Source organism: Macrotis lagotis, chromosome 5 (genome assembly GCF_037893015.1).
Source record: "Macrotis lagotis isolate mMagLag1 chromosome 5, bilby.v1.9.chrom.fasta, whole genome shotgun sequence".
Taxonomy (NCBI): domain Eukaryota; kingdom Metazoa; phylum Chordata; class Mammalia; order Peramelemorphia; family Peramelidae; genus Macrotis; species Macrotis lagotis.
Window position 1 is genome coordinate 5,833,133 of NC_133662.1, and position 13,030 is coordinate 5,846,162.

Consider the following 13,030-nt stretch of genomic DNA (forward strand, 5'->3'; position numbering starts at 1 on the left):
GGAAAGACTTATATGAACTGATGCTAAGGGAAATGAGCAGAACCAGAAGAATATATTACACACTACAAACATTAAGTGATGTTCAACTATGATGGACTTGTTCATTTCAGCAGTATAATAATCAATGATAATTCTAAAAGATTTGTGATGAAAAATACCATTCATTTCCAGAGAGGAAACTATGGAATTTAAATGCAGACCAAAGTTTACTGTCTTTAATTTTTTAAAATTGTCTCATATATTTGTCATTATTTTATCTCTAAAGTTTTTTTCCTTCCATTTGAATTTGATTCCTCTTTCACAATATGATTAATATGGGTCTGTGTCTAACATCATTAAACATATAGAACCTATATTAGATTGCTTTCTATCACAGGGAGAGGGGAGGGAAAGGAGGGAGGGAGAAAAATGTAAAACTCAAAACCTTGTAAAAAAATTGATTGGTGAAAATTACCATTGCATGTTATTAGAAAAACAAATAAATAAAAATATTAAAACAAAAAGAGTCAATTTTTTGTGAACTTTGTTCACACATTCTCTAACAGAAACTAGACCACACCCCAATATTTTTACCTTCATTACTTCCACCTCAGTGGTTTCTACTCTCTCATTCCTTTCTGGTTCAATGCTTGTTGAGGCCACTTCCTGGGGTACCACCTGCTCTGGGTACTTCTGTCATGCTCTGATTCTTGCTCTGGATTTGTGCTCTCTTCTCCAAGACTTCTGCCCTTCCCTTTTCTTTAAGATTGGAGGGGCTAGCTTATTATTCAGGGTCTGGGTCTGGTCAGCCACCAGGTCAGGACAGCTTCCCAGGGGATAGAGGAAGGGAATGTTTGAGATTTCCCTAGTTACTCACCTGGAGCGTCCTCTTAACATAGTCAATAAATATTTGTTGAACAGCAGCTATATGTATGGCTCTGTGTTAGCTAGGCCTTGGCCAGGATTCAAAGTAGTTCCCTCAATTCCCTTCTAGTATATTTATTCATCACCTCTGATGTGCAAAAGGTAGTATTTTGCCAGGTGCTTGGGGGACAGAATCAGATCTGATCTTGGTCTCCCCAAGAACCCAAAGAACTTTGACTCTACCTCTCCTGATCATGTTCTACTTTATACTATAGTTATTCATATATTTGTCTCATTCCTCACAGACATATCCTAAACCCTAAATCTCTGTAAATAAGTTCCCAGGGTACTAGGGAAAAAGAAAGAGCAAACTTCTTGGCCTTGAAAAGTTGCAAATCATGTCATTCATGCTCAAAAGTTTTCAATGGCTCCCTTTTTTCCCCACTGAAAAAAGTCCAACTTTTTAAGTCTGCCCAGTAAAGTTCTTTGTAATATGGCTTTTACAGATCCTTCCCCTCTCCCCTCCCCCACTACCACAGCTGTTCCTCACTACCCTCCTCCAGGCCCACTCCCAACTCCAAGACCCAGAGTGTATTTTGTATTATCTTCTATATGTACAAGTTATTTCCCAATAGACTTTAATAGAATTTAAAGTCTTCACGCACAGGGATCCTGTTTGTATTTTTATCTTTAGACCCATAGTTGATAAAGGTCCAGCTTTATCATATTATTTCCTTTCCTTTACAGCTTGCCTTCTCTCATTCTCACTGCATTGGATCATTTTGCCTCAATTCTTTTTCAGTGACTGCTCCACCTCTCCTCCAAGATTCATCTCCATCAAAGTCCCTTCCTCCCAGCAACTCAAGGGCTACCTTCACCTAGAAGGTTTCTCCCTTCCCTTCCCCTCTCTTCCCCATCCCTAAGATTAAGTCATCTGTTCCACCGGATTTTCTTAGAATTTGACTGGACTTCTCTTTAGTCCTTTTTGTTTACTTCATATCAAAGCTATTTGTACACTTGTCTCTCCTCGTTTGGCCCCTCCCCCATTAGACTAAGCACTCTTCTAGCATCCCCCCATATTAAAGCACATGGTGATGGGTCCCTCAGCCTACCGCCTGTTAGATGAATAGGATGGAATTGGGGCGAGGGCTGAGAAGGGGGCAGAGTGTGGGGAGAGGACGGGCAAGTTAGAGTTACTGCCCCATGGAAGAGCTACAGGTTGAGTTATTGCCCCTGTGGGAGCACTTGGGGAGCGGGGAGGAGGTGGTATCTATCCAGTTAAATGAACTTTGGCTAGAGGAGAAGAGAGAGGGAAGATGCTTAAGTACTAGTGGGTAGCACCAAGTCCTCTGGCATCTATAGAGAAATTGAAAGCTTCAGAAGTTTTCAAAAGTATCAAAAGAGGTGAATTCCTGTGAGGAGCATTGGGAACGCTCCAGAAGACCCAGAGAAGACGGAAAAAGAAGTCCCAACCAGTAGTGCAGCCACTTGAGTCTCAGTTTCAACTCTAAAATGGACTAGCTACTGATTCTTTACACCTGGTGTCATACATTTTGCTCTTGGTTCTTACATCTTTCATTTTTCTAAGTAAAGATCTCAAACTCTCTTCAAATACACTTTGAAAGAACAACTGAATAAGGACCTTAGACGGAGCTGCTTTTCAGTTGAATGCCCCATTTTATTAAACTTCACACTCTGCCATCTGGAAATGGAAGGAAAATGCAAGAGAAGGAAAAAATAATGCAAAGATGGGCTACATTTATAAAGAATATATATAAAGCAAATGCTGGGGCCAGAGTTTAGGGAAAATTTACTGTATATAACCTTTTTGTTCATCTTTTCTCATTTTTAGGAGGGAAGCAAGACCCCAAATTCTATATCCAAAGCTTGATCCCTTTCCAATCCAATATTGTTTCCACAATGAATACGCAAAAATAATAACAAAGCCTATTCATTCAAATCATGTTATATATACATAGAAGAATGTATACCAGACTTTACAGAATGAAGCACATCACTCAACTCAATCTAGAGTGTCCTGGATCTTGAATCCAAGGGAAAACTCTTCAAAGTCTCTTGAATACCAAACTGGGAATAGGAGCATGATGGGTGGGTTTGGGCTCCTTCAACTTCTCTCTGGAAGGTGAAAGTTGGTTTGATCCTAGAGTCCAGAAACCTTACTCCTTCTCAAATTCCAAAGCTGGGTGGGGCTTGGGCAGGAGGGGAGGGGGTATCTGGCTGAGAACTGAAGCCCTGGTCTCTAAGCCAACTCCACTTGCCCCTTAGGCTTCACCAATAAAACTCATACTAATGAGTTTTGGAGGGGGGTTACCATACAGAAATTGAAATTTGTTTTGAAATTTGAAGGGAGTTGGGGGCGGAGCCAAGATGGCGACAAGAAAGGATCATGTCTTAGGCGCTCTCTCATAAAACTTATAAGCTAAGGACTTTAACTAAATTTTCGAGAGACAGAACCCACAAAGGGCCCCAGTGAGGCAGTTCTCCTACTCAAGGTAATCTGGAAAAGAGCAGAAAGGCTCTGCTCCCCAGGGTCAGAGGGGCGGCCTGCCAGAGGGGTGGCCCGCCAGAGTGAAAGAACTTCAGCCTCCCAGAGGCAGTCCTAGGGTGCTGGGAGCCACAGCTCACAGCAGTGGGGAAATCTCCTGAGCTACACCCCGGGGAGCACCAAGCACAAAGTGGGGGAACAGCGGGGGACCTCTGCCAGAGCGAGCACGTGGAGCCCAGCCCTCAGGGCACACAGCGAGCATCATGGCTGCAGCAGCTCAGATCCAGGAACCGGAAGCAGGCTGAGCTGGTAAGCAGGAGCCCCCAGGGCATGAGCCCATTGAACCTAGGGAGGGAAGAGAGAGACTTGCAGAGCTCTGTCCTCTGTCCCTGGAACAGGACTCTGGGGCTCTGACCACATTCAGATCCTGATTGCAGTCTAGGCCCCCCATAGAACAGCAGGGCCCCCCCCACCTCAGCCCCGTGGCAGAGGGGGGCGCTTATGGTCATTCACAGAACAGGAGGGAGGACAGAGCCTCACATACTGAGACCCTTGTGGGAGTGTCACAAAAGCTCAGGAAGCACCCCCAAAACAGGCTCAGGCTGGGAAAATGAGCAAGCAGAGAAACAAGAGGAACACTATTGAGAAATATTTTGCATATGAGCCCAAGAAGGATCAAAACACTCAGTCTGAAGATGAGGAAGCACAAGCTCCTGCATCTAAAGACTCCAAGAAAAACAGAAATTGGGCTCAGGCTATGACAGAGCTCAAAAAGGACTTTGAAAATCAAATGAGAGAGTTAGAAGAAAAACTGGGAAAAGAAATGAGAGAGATAAAGGAAAAACATGAAAATGAAGTCAGCATCCTAGTCAAGGAAATCCAAAAAAATGCTGAAGAAAATAGCATGCTAAGAACCAGCTTAGGTCAAATGGATAAAACAGCTCAAAAAGTTATCGAGGGGCAGCTAGGTGGTGCAGTGGATAAAGCACTGGCCCTGGAGTCAGGAGTACCTGGGTTCAAAGGTCTCAAACACTTAATAATTACCTAGCTGTGTGGCCTTGGGCAAGCCACTTAACCCCATTTGCCTTGCAGAAACCTAAAAAAAAAAGTTATTGAGGAGAAGAATGCTTTAAAAATTGGCCAGATGGAAAAATAGATAAGAAAACTCTCTGAGGAGAACAAATCCTTCAGACAAAAAATAGAACTCAGGGAGATTGATGAATTTACAAGAAACCAGGACTCAATACTTCAAAACTAAAAAAATGAAAAATTAGAAGAAAATGTGAAACATCTCATTGAAAAAACAACTGATATGGAAAACAGACTTAGGAAAGATATAAAAATTATTGGAATACCTGAAAGTCATGATCAGGAAAAGAGCCTTGACATCATTTTCAAAGAATTACTACAGGAAAATTGCCCTGATATTCTAGAAGCAGAGGGCAAAATAGAAATGGAGAGAATCCACCCATCCCCCCCAAGAAAGAGATCCCAAAACACCAACCCCTAAGAATATTATAGCCAAATTCCAGCACTCCCAAGTCAAAGAGAAAATATCATAAGCAGCCAGAAAGACACAGTTCAAATATCATGGAGCTGCAGTCAGGATCACACAGGACTTAGCAGCAACTACATTGGAAGCTCGTAGGGCTTGGAATATAATATGCCAGAAGGCAAAAGAGCTTAGAATGCAGCCAAGAATCAACTACCCAGCAAGGCTGAATGTCCTCTTCCAGGGAAAAAGATGGACTTTCAATGAACCAGGGGAATTTCAAATGTTCCTTTTGGAATGGCCAGAGCTGAACATAAGGTTTGATCTTCAGATACAGGACTCAGGTGAAGCATGGAGATTGGAGGAGAGGGGAAAAATGTGAGGGACTTAACAATGATGAACTGCATGTATTCCTGTATAGAAAAATGACACTGATAATACTCATATGAACCTTCTCAGTTAACAGAGCAGGTAGAAGGAGCTTTTATAATTGAAGCACAGGAGAAAGCTGGATTTGAAGATAAAATATGAGGTAAAAATGGAGTCAATAGAAAAAAAGGGAAATGTAATGGGAGAAAGAAAAAGGAGAGGGGGGAATAGGCCAAGATATTTCATATAATAAGATTTTTCTTTATTACAATGAGTTATTGCAATGATATGGAAGGGGGGAAGGTGAGGGGGGATGAGGAAATCTTCACTCTCATCAGAGATGGTTAAGAGAGGAAACAGAATATATACTCAGTGGGGTACAGACATCTGGAGTAAGAAGGAGAGGGGGAGACAGGGGGAAGGGGGGTGATGTGAGTGATGGAGGAGAGGATGAACCATGGGGGGAGAGTGGTCATATATAACACATTTTCTTTTTTACTTCTTGCAAGGGGCTGAGATTGGAAGGCCTGTCCAGGACCATAGGGCCAGGTGGATGCTGGGCCTAAGGGGTGGTATGGGGGCTTGGGGCCTCTTGGCCCCAGGACCAGGGATCTGTCTGCTGCACCACTCAGCTACCCTACAGCAAAGTCAGAGTGAAAGGAGAGAGAAAATATAGTACATGGTAGTGGAGAAGTACAAAAGGAGGGAGTTGGGATCAGCAATGGCAACAGTGGAAAAATATGGAAGTAATTTTTGCGATGGACTTATCATAAAGAATGTGATCCACCTGTGACAGAGTTGTTTGTGTTAGAACAAAGACACTAGCACATTTATTATTATTATTATTTATTATTATTATTATTATTGGCGGGTGTAGGGCAAATGGGGCTGGGTGGCCTGCCTGGGGCCGCATAGCATGGTGATCTTTGGGTGTTTGAGACCTCATTTGGACCTGGGTGCTCCTGGCTCAAGGGCCAATGCTCTGTCTGCCACCAAGCCACCCCTACTATTATTACTATTTTATTTAATTTTTGGTCTTTTTTTTTCTTATTTTGGTTTTTGCAGGGCAGTGGGGTTCGGGTGGCTTGCATGTCACACGGCTGGGTGATTGGTGCGTATACAGGGCCTGATGTGGGCTCGGGTGCTCCTGGCTCCAGGGCTGGTGCTCCATCCATTGTGCCACCTGGCCATACCTACAATTATTACTATTTTTTAAATATTAATTTTTTCTCTTCCCTTAACTTTATTGCTCAAGCGAGTCTATATTTATGGGGGGAGGGGGTATTTCGTTTACTCTTAAACAAGAATATTTTATTAATGTATAAAAACATTATTTGTACAAAATGAGAATAAATATTAAATTAAAAAAGTTGCTAAAAAAAAAGAAATTTGAAGGGAGTTAAGTGGCAGTGCATAGACCTGGAGTCAAGAACACTGAGTTAAATCTGACCTCTAACACTTACTAGCTGTGTGACTCTGGGTAAGTCACTTGACAATGTTTGCTTCAGTTTCCTCATCTGTCAAATGAGCTAGAGAAGGAAATGGCTAATCACTGCAGTATCTTTGCCAAGAAATCTCCAAATGGAATCACAAAGAATCTGATATGACTCAACAACAAGAAGATTCTGAGAAAGGTAAATTAAGGAGAGTGTTCCAGGTATAAGGGAGAATGTGTATGTGTGTGTGTGTGTGTGTGACAGAGAGACAGAGAGAGAATATTGTGTATAGTGACCAAAAAAGTATGTTAGTTTGAGTGGAACAAAGAAATGATGGGAAATCAATCAAGCTAAAACAGGGGTTCTTAACCTTTTATGTGACATAGACTATTTTGGAACTCTGTGAACCCATTCTCAGAATGATGTTTTTAAATGGCTAAAATAAAATACACAAGATTGCAAAGGAAATCAATTATATTGAAATGTTTCTATTGGACCATAGCACACCAATATGATCTATATAGAGTTTTCTTGGCAAATATACTAGTTTGCCATTTCTTTCTCCAGTGGATTAAAGCAAATAGAGATTAAATGACTTGCCCAGGATCATACAGTCAGTATATATTTGGGGCAAGATTTGAACTCAGATCTTCCTAACTCCAGGCCCAGAGCTCTATCCACTGTGCTACTTGGTGCCCTAAAGATGCTGTAGTAGTTTGTCATTTCTTTTTAAATTGAAATATAGTTATCTAAAAAAAATTTTTTTTTTAGTACAAGAATTCCAGTTCAAGAATCTCTGGTCTACAAAAATATGTTGGGATCAGATTGTGGAGGATTTTAAAAGCCAAAAAATTGTACATTTTATCTCATATACAAGAATACTACTGGAGCTTTCTGGTCAGGGAAGTAACATGGTCAGGTCTGAATTTGACAAACTGCTATTATTAAGCTAGTAGAGGCTAAACTATCTGAAATTTTAAGACTTTGGATTTCATCTGGGATTATAAAAGTTCATGAAACTATTGAGTCAAAATTGGGAACCATCATCTGTGATATAAACCTAGAGTCAGAATTGACATGTGTCTTGAGATTGGAGACCCCACAAATCTCCAAAATAATTTAGTTTGTTATTTGTCAGCATTATCATTGACTTGATCAAAACTAATTAGTGACTAACATGATTTATAATTATACTTCTGTGAGAATTAAGTTGATTACATTGATTTGTGGACTATTATTACATGATTGTGTTAGGAACAGCTAGATGGATAGAGGAGAGTAATCAGGAAGGGGATAGATACAGGGGAATAATCAAGATAGAGGGTTATAATCAGGAATATCTGAATTCAAATTCAGCTTCAGAACTTATTAGCTGTGTGACCTGTCAAGTAACTTAACCCCTATTTGCCTCAGCTCCTCATCTGTAAAATGAGGACAGACTAGAGAAAAAAATTCCAAACCAGTATCTTTGCTTGGTTTGGGGTAGGGCACAATTGAATAATTGTATTAGAGTCTATGTGGGTAACTAGAGTGTGAACGCACGACTGAAAAGAAAAAATGTGGCTGTGTCCTGTGTCCTGTCTATGTGGAAATTTTGTTCAGTGACCCAGTATAAAGATAAAGTCAGAATTCAGTTTAATTCAACAAGTTTTTTATTTTTAAATTTTTTACTGATCTTTTGTTTTTACATCACCTTCATTTCTAAATCAATTCCCTCTCTTCACCCTTCCCAGAGAAACATTTCTTATTATAAATAATAAAAAAAAAACAGGAAAAGAAGCAGTTCAGTAAAATTATCAAACAAAAACCAAATCTGACTTCAAAATGTTCCACACCTGTGGATCTTTATACCCTTCCACAAAAAAAAAAAGAGGTTAAGGAAGGGAATGCATTTTCTCTTTTTCTGGGTCAAATGTTGTTAAGTCCTTTACCATGTGGCAGCACTGGTGGAGTATAGAAACAAAATCAGTGACGGTAGATTTCAAGAAGTTTACATGGGAAGGAGGGAGTGAAGGGCAGAATGTGAAAACTGAGAAGTAACCCAAAAGGGGAGAAAACTGGGGAGAATTGGAATTCTCTAGGAAGGCTTATATAAAAGGAGACATTTAAGCTAAGTCTTGAAGGTCTCTAGGAATTATAAAAAGGAGCAGTGAGAAGGGAGAGTATTGTAGGCATGGCAAGGCATGGAAGGGACACCTACAGTGTATCACAACTTCATCTTTATAGATATCATTTCACTGAAGACAATAGGGATGTGAGAGATGGAATTTTGTGTATGGAAAACAAGTACAATAGGACAGTTCACTCGCCTTCTCCAGAGTGTTCTCATTAATATTGAGTTCTGGGGGCAGCTAGGTGGCACAGTGGATAAGAGCACCAGCCCTGGAGTCAGGAGGAACCTGAGTTCAAATCTGACCTCAGACACTTAATAATTACCTAGCCGTGTGACCTTGGGCAAGTCACTTAACCCCATTGCTTTGCAAAAACCAAAAAAGAAAAGAAAAATAAATATTGAGATCTGGTCTTAGCACAACTGGACCTATATATCGGGTTTTTTTGGGGTTTTTTTAGGTTTTTGCAAGGCAAACGGGGTCAAGTGGCTTGCCCAAGGCCACACAGCTAGGTAATTATTAAGTGTCTGAGACTGGATTTGAACCCAGGTACTTCTGACTCCAGGGCCAGTGCTTTATCCACTGTGCCACCTAGCCGCCCCCCCATATATCTTTTTTATTTACTCTTAGATCGCACAAAGTCAAGTTGCTTGTGACTTACACAATGTCAATCAGTCAATAAACAAATGCCTGCTGTGTGCCAACAACTAGACTCAGGTACATCAGAGGAATCAAATTTGAAGGGAATAAAAACTGGAATGAAAATAACAAGATAGATAATGTTAATCTGTAATTTTCTAAGTCAATACGTAAGCCCTCAGGAATATGATTCTATTAGAGTTTGACATGACTGTATTTATCATCACATGATCAATTTATTCAAAGTAGATTCCAAAATCCAGCCTCAGACACTTAATAATTACCTAGCTGTGTGGCCTTGGGGAAGCCACTTGACCCCGTTTGCCTTGCAAAAACCTAAAAAACAAACAAACAAACAAAAACCAGATTCCATATATGACTAATTTTCTGTCATCAATTCTTGAAGGCAGCAGTATTTAACCCTGTGGCAGCAAGCACTTCCTGGTTATATGATCGACATTCTCCATCACTGTTCTAAAGTCACTGGTTAGATAATTTAGGCACTTTTGTTACTACCAATCACTTTGGACATGACCTTGGATCTATCCACATGCTGTGAATTTTCTAAGATCCATTAAATTGCAGCCCCAATTTGGTCCTATGAGTGGCCAAAACCAAATGGAGTTTTCTCTAGTGTCTAAGAGGTCAGACTGAATAGGATCAGTTTTTGGTCTTAAGATCTTCATACTCTTTGTTTGTTTGTTTTTTGGCAAGGCAATGGGGTTAAGTGACTTGCCCAAGGTCACACAGCTAAGTAAGTATTAAGTATTCGAGGTTGGATGAACTCAGGTCCTCCTAACTCTAGGGCTGGTACTCTATCCACTGTGCCACCTAGCTGCCCCAAGACCTTCACAATTATTGAAGATATACCATTTCCCCTCCCCCAGGCCAAAGAACTTTTGTTTATGTTTTGTATAGTGACTGATAGTCATAGCATTAGAATTTAAAATATCCTGGTATAATTATGTTACTTTTTTTTTTAGGTTTTTGCAAGGCAAATGAGGTTAAGTGGCTTGCCCAAGGCCACACAGCTAGGTAATTATTAAATGTCTGAGACCAGATTTGAACCTAAGTACTCCTGACTCCAGGGCCAGTGCTTTATCCACTGTGCCACCTAGCTGCCCCTATCCTGGTATAATTATGAAAATAGTTTTGATTTTTCTGAATCCTCTGAAAGGATCTTAGAGACCTCACCCCCTCCATTCCTCCCTGGGAATCCATGGACCATATTCTGAGAACAGCTCTGTATAAGTTACCTTTGTTCCCTTGAGATTTCCAAGCTGAAGACAGAAAAAAGATTAGATTCTGAAATTAGTCCCTCTATGATATGTAGACAGAAGTCTCCATTAGGTTGAAAACCCTCTTGGAGTCCTTCCTCATTTCTCACAGGTATCCCTCAAATTCAACCATTTCATCTGGAATTTAATGTGAATCCCCCACCCCCACCCCAAGGAGGGCCATCTTTTGGTAATACCAACCAGCAACATCTAGTCGATAGGCTATTCTTGAGGGCTCATTATTTGACTCTAATCTGTTCCAGCTCTGTTTACAGAGGATTCTGACTAAGTCCCAGCAGGCAATGGGTTTGTGATGAATTGTCTGTGAAATTACCTTAAGTATTTTGTTTGGCTATTTTGTAAAATGGCAAATTACTAAATCTCCTGACCAAACTGCATGAGGCAGCTGAGTTCAAATTCAGCATTAGACCCATACTAGCTGTATGACCCTGGACAAGTCACTCAACAGTTGTCTGCCTCAGTTTCCTCAATTGTAAAATGGAAATAATAATAGCACCCATCTCTCAAGATTATTGAAAGGATATGACAAGATAAATTTGTAAAGCATCTATATATAACTGACTCTCCCATGCTGTCTTGGATGTCCTCTGGACTGTAACATGATTTTGTCAAAGGTCTTGATTTCCTGATTGGAGTTTCTGACAGTATGACATTATTTCTTATTCATGTGCTTTTTTGTCCTGAGACATAGTTAATAGTAGTCTAACCTCAAATAACATATTGATCCTGAATTTTTATAGCCTTCACTCTGGGACTTTTTCCTTTCCAGCAACCATAATTTGGAGTCCAGAACTAAGCCCTGGAAGATATTAGTTTTTCCATGCTCAGAACTCCCATCCTGGATCCCCTAATTGCAGATTGGTTATTACTCCATCTGTCCACTGAACGGGGTAGGATGGGGTACCAGTCAGGTTTCACTTCATTACAGGGATTTTCTTCACCAGCCATCATGACCCTTCAAGTTTCTAATTCTTACTTTCTAGATCTGGAAACGCAATTAATTTTGTCCTTGCTCCTGGAAAAGCTCTGTCAATCTACTTACCTATAACTACCCTATATCCCTGTAATTTTCCAAACCAACCTTACCACTATTTATTTCCGCTATATGTGATTTCTCCCAATAGAATGCAAGCTGCTCTCTCTCTCTCTCTCTCTCTCTCTCTCTCTCTCTCTCTCATAATCTAGACCCCGAGACTCATACCAGGACATTGCAATGTGGATAGGAGCCAACTGGCAGCTTTGCCACCAGTTCAAGGTCACAGATCCAGATTGTACTAAGAGGGGCAGCTAGGTGGTGAAATGGATAGAGCATTGGCCCTGGAGTCAGGAGGACCTGAGATCAAATTTGACTTCACACACTTAATAATTGCCTAGCCGTGTGGCCTTGGGCAAGTCACTTAACCCCATTGTCTTGGCTAAAAAAATCAACCAGATTGTACTAAGAAGGGCACTTGGGCTTTCTGGGGAGGGTAATGGAGGGAAATATGCTCAGAAATAGAGATGGTATAAAGAAAAATCAATAAAAATTAAATAAAATTTAAAAAACAAAACAAAAACTTCTGTTAAGAAAATGAAAACATTGGCCATGTCTGAATGTGAGTGGCTAATTCTGTATCTATAGCCTACCACTTCTTTCACCATTCATCTTCTACAGTCATAATGAGTTACTAGGCATTGATCAGTTTTGAAATCTTGAAATGTTGTTTTTCTTTATATTATTGTGTCCCTTGTGTCAATCATTCTCCTGGATCTGCTTTGTTCCTTCTGCATCAAATCATACTTGTCTTCTCAAATTTCTCTGAATTCTTTATAGTTCTTATTTCTTTTAGCATCAAGTCACCAAACATGTATTAAGTACCCTTCAGGCACTATACAATAATCTTTTATGACATTTATTTAGTGTAGTTTATTCAGGCATACAGCACTCATTGGGTATCTGCTTTCTTTCTAAATCTTTGTTTCTACAAAAAGCAGTAATAATTTCCTTTGATTAAATCAGCCACCGGGCTCAAATTTCTTGTATATATCTATTATTCCAGGTCTTTTCTGAATCAGCTCTAAAGTGTATCCTTGACTCAGGTATAAATTCATCAAGATGGGCTTTTATAACCATTAATTAATAGACTTTGGCTATACTAATTGTCTCCTCATACCTCAACTAGATCAGTTATAGTCCAATACAGAACTCTAATTATAGTTCAGTACAAAAACCCAACTTTTGCCACTCACCCAACCAGTAGTGTATCTTCATAAGAGCTAAGCTTTACTCCCTGAGGGTCAATCCTTTCTCTTGGCCAGTATTACTTTGCCTAGATACTGGGCTTGCAGCCAGTAAT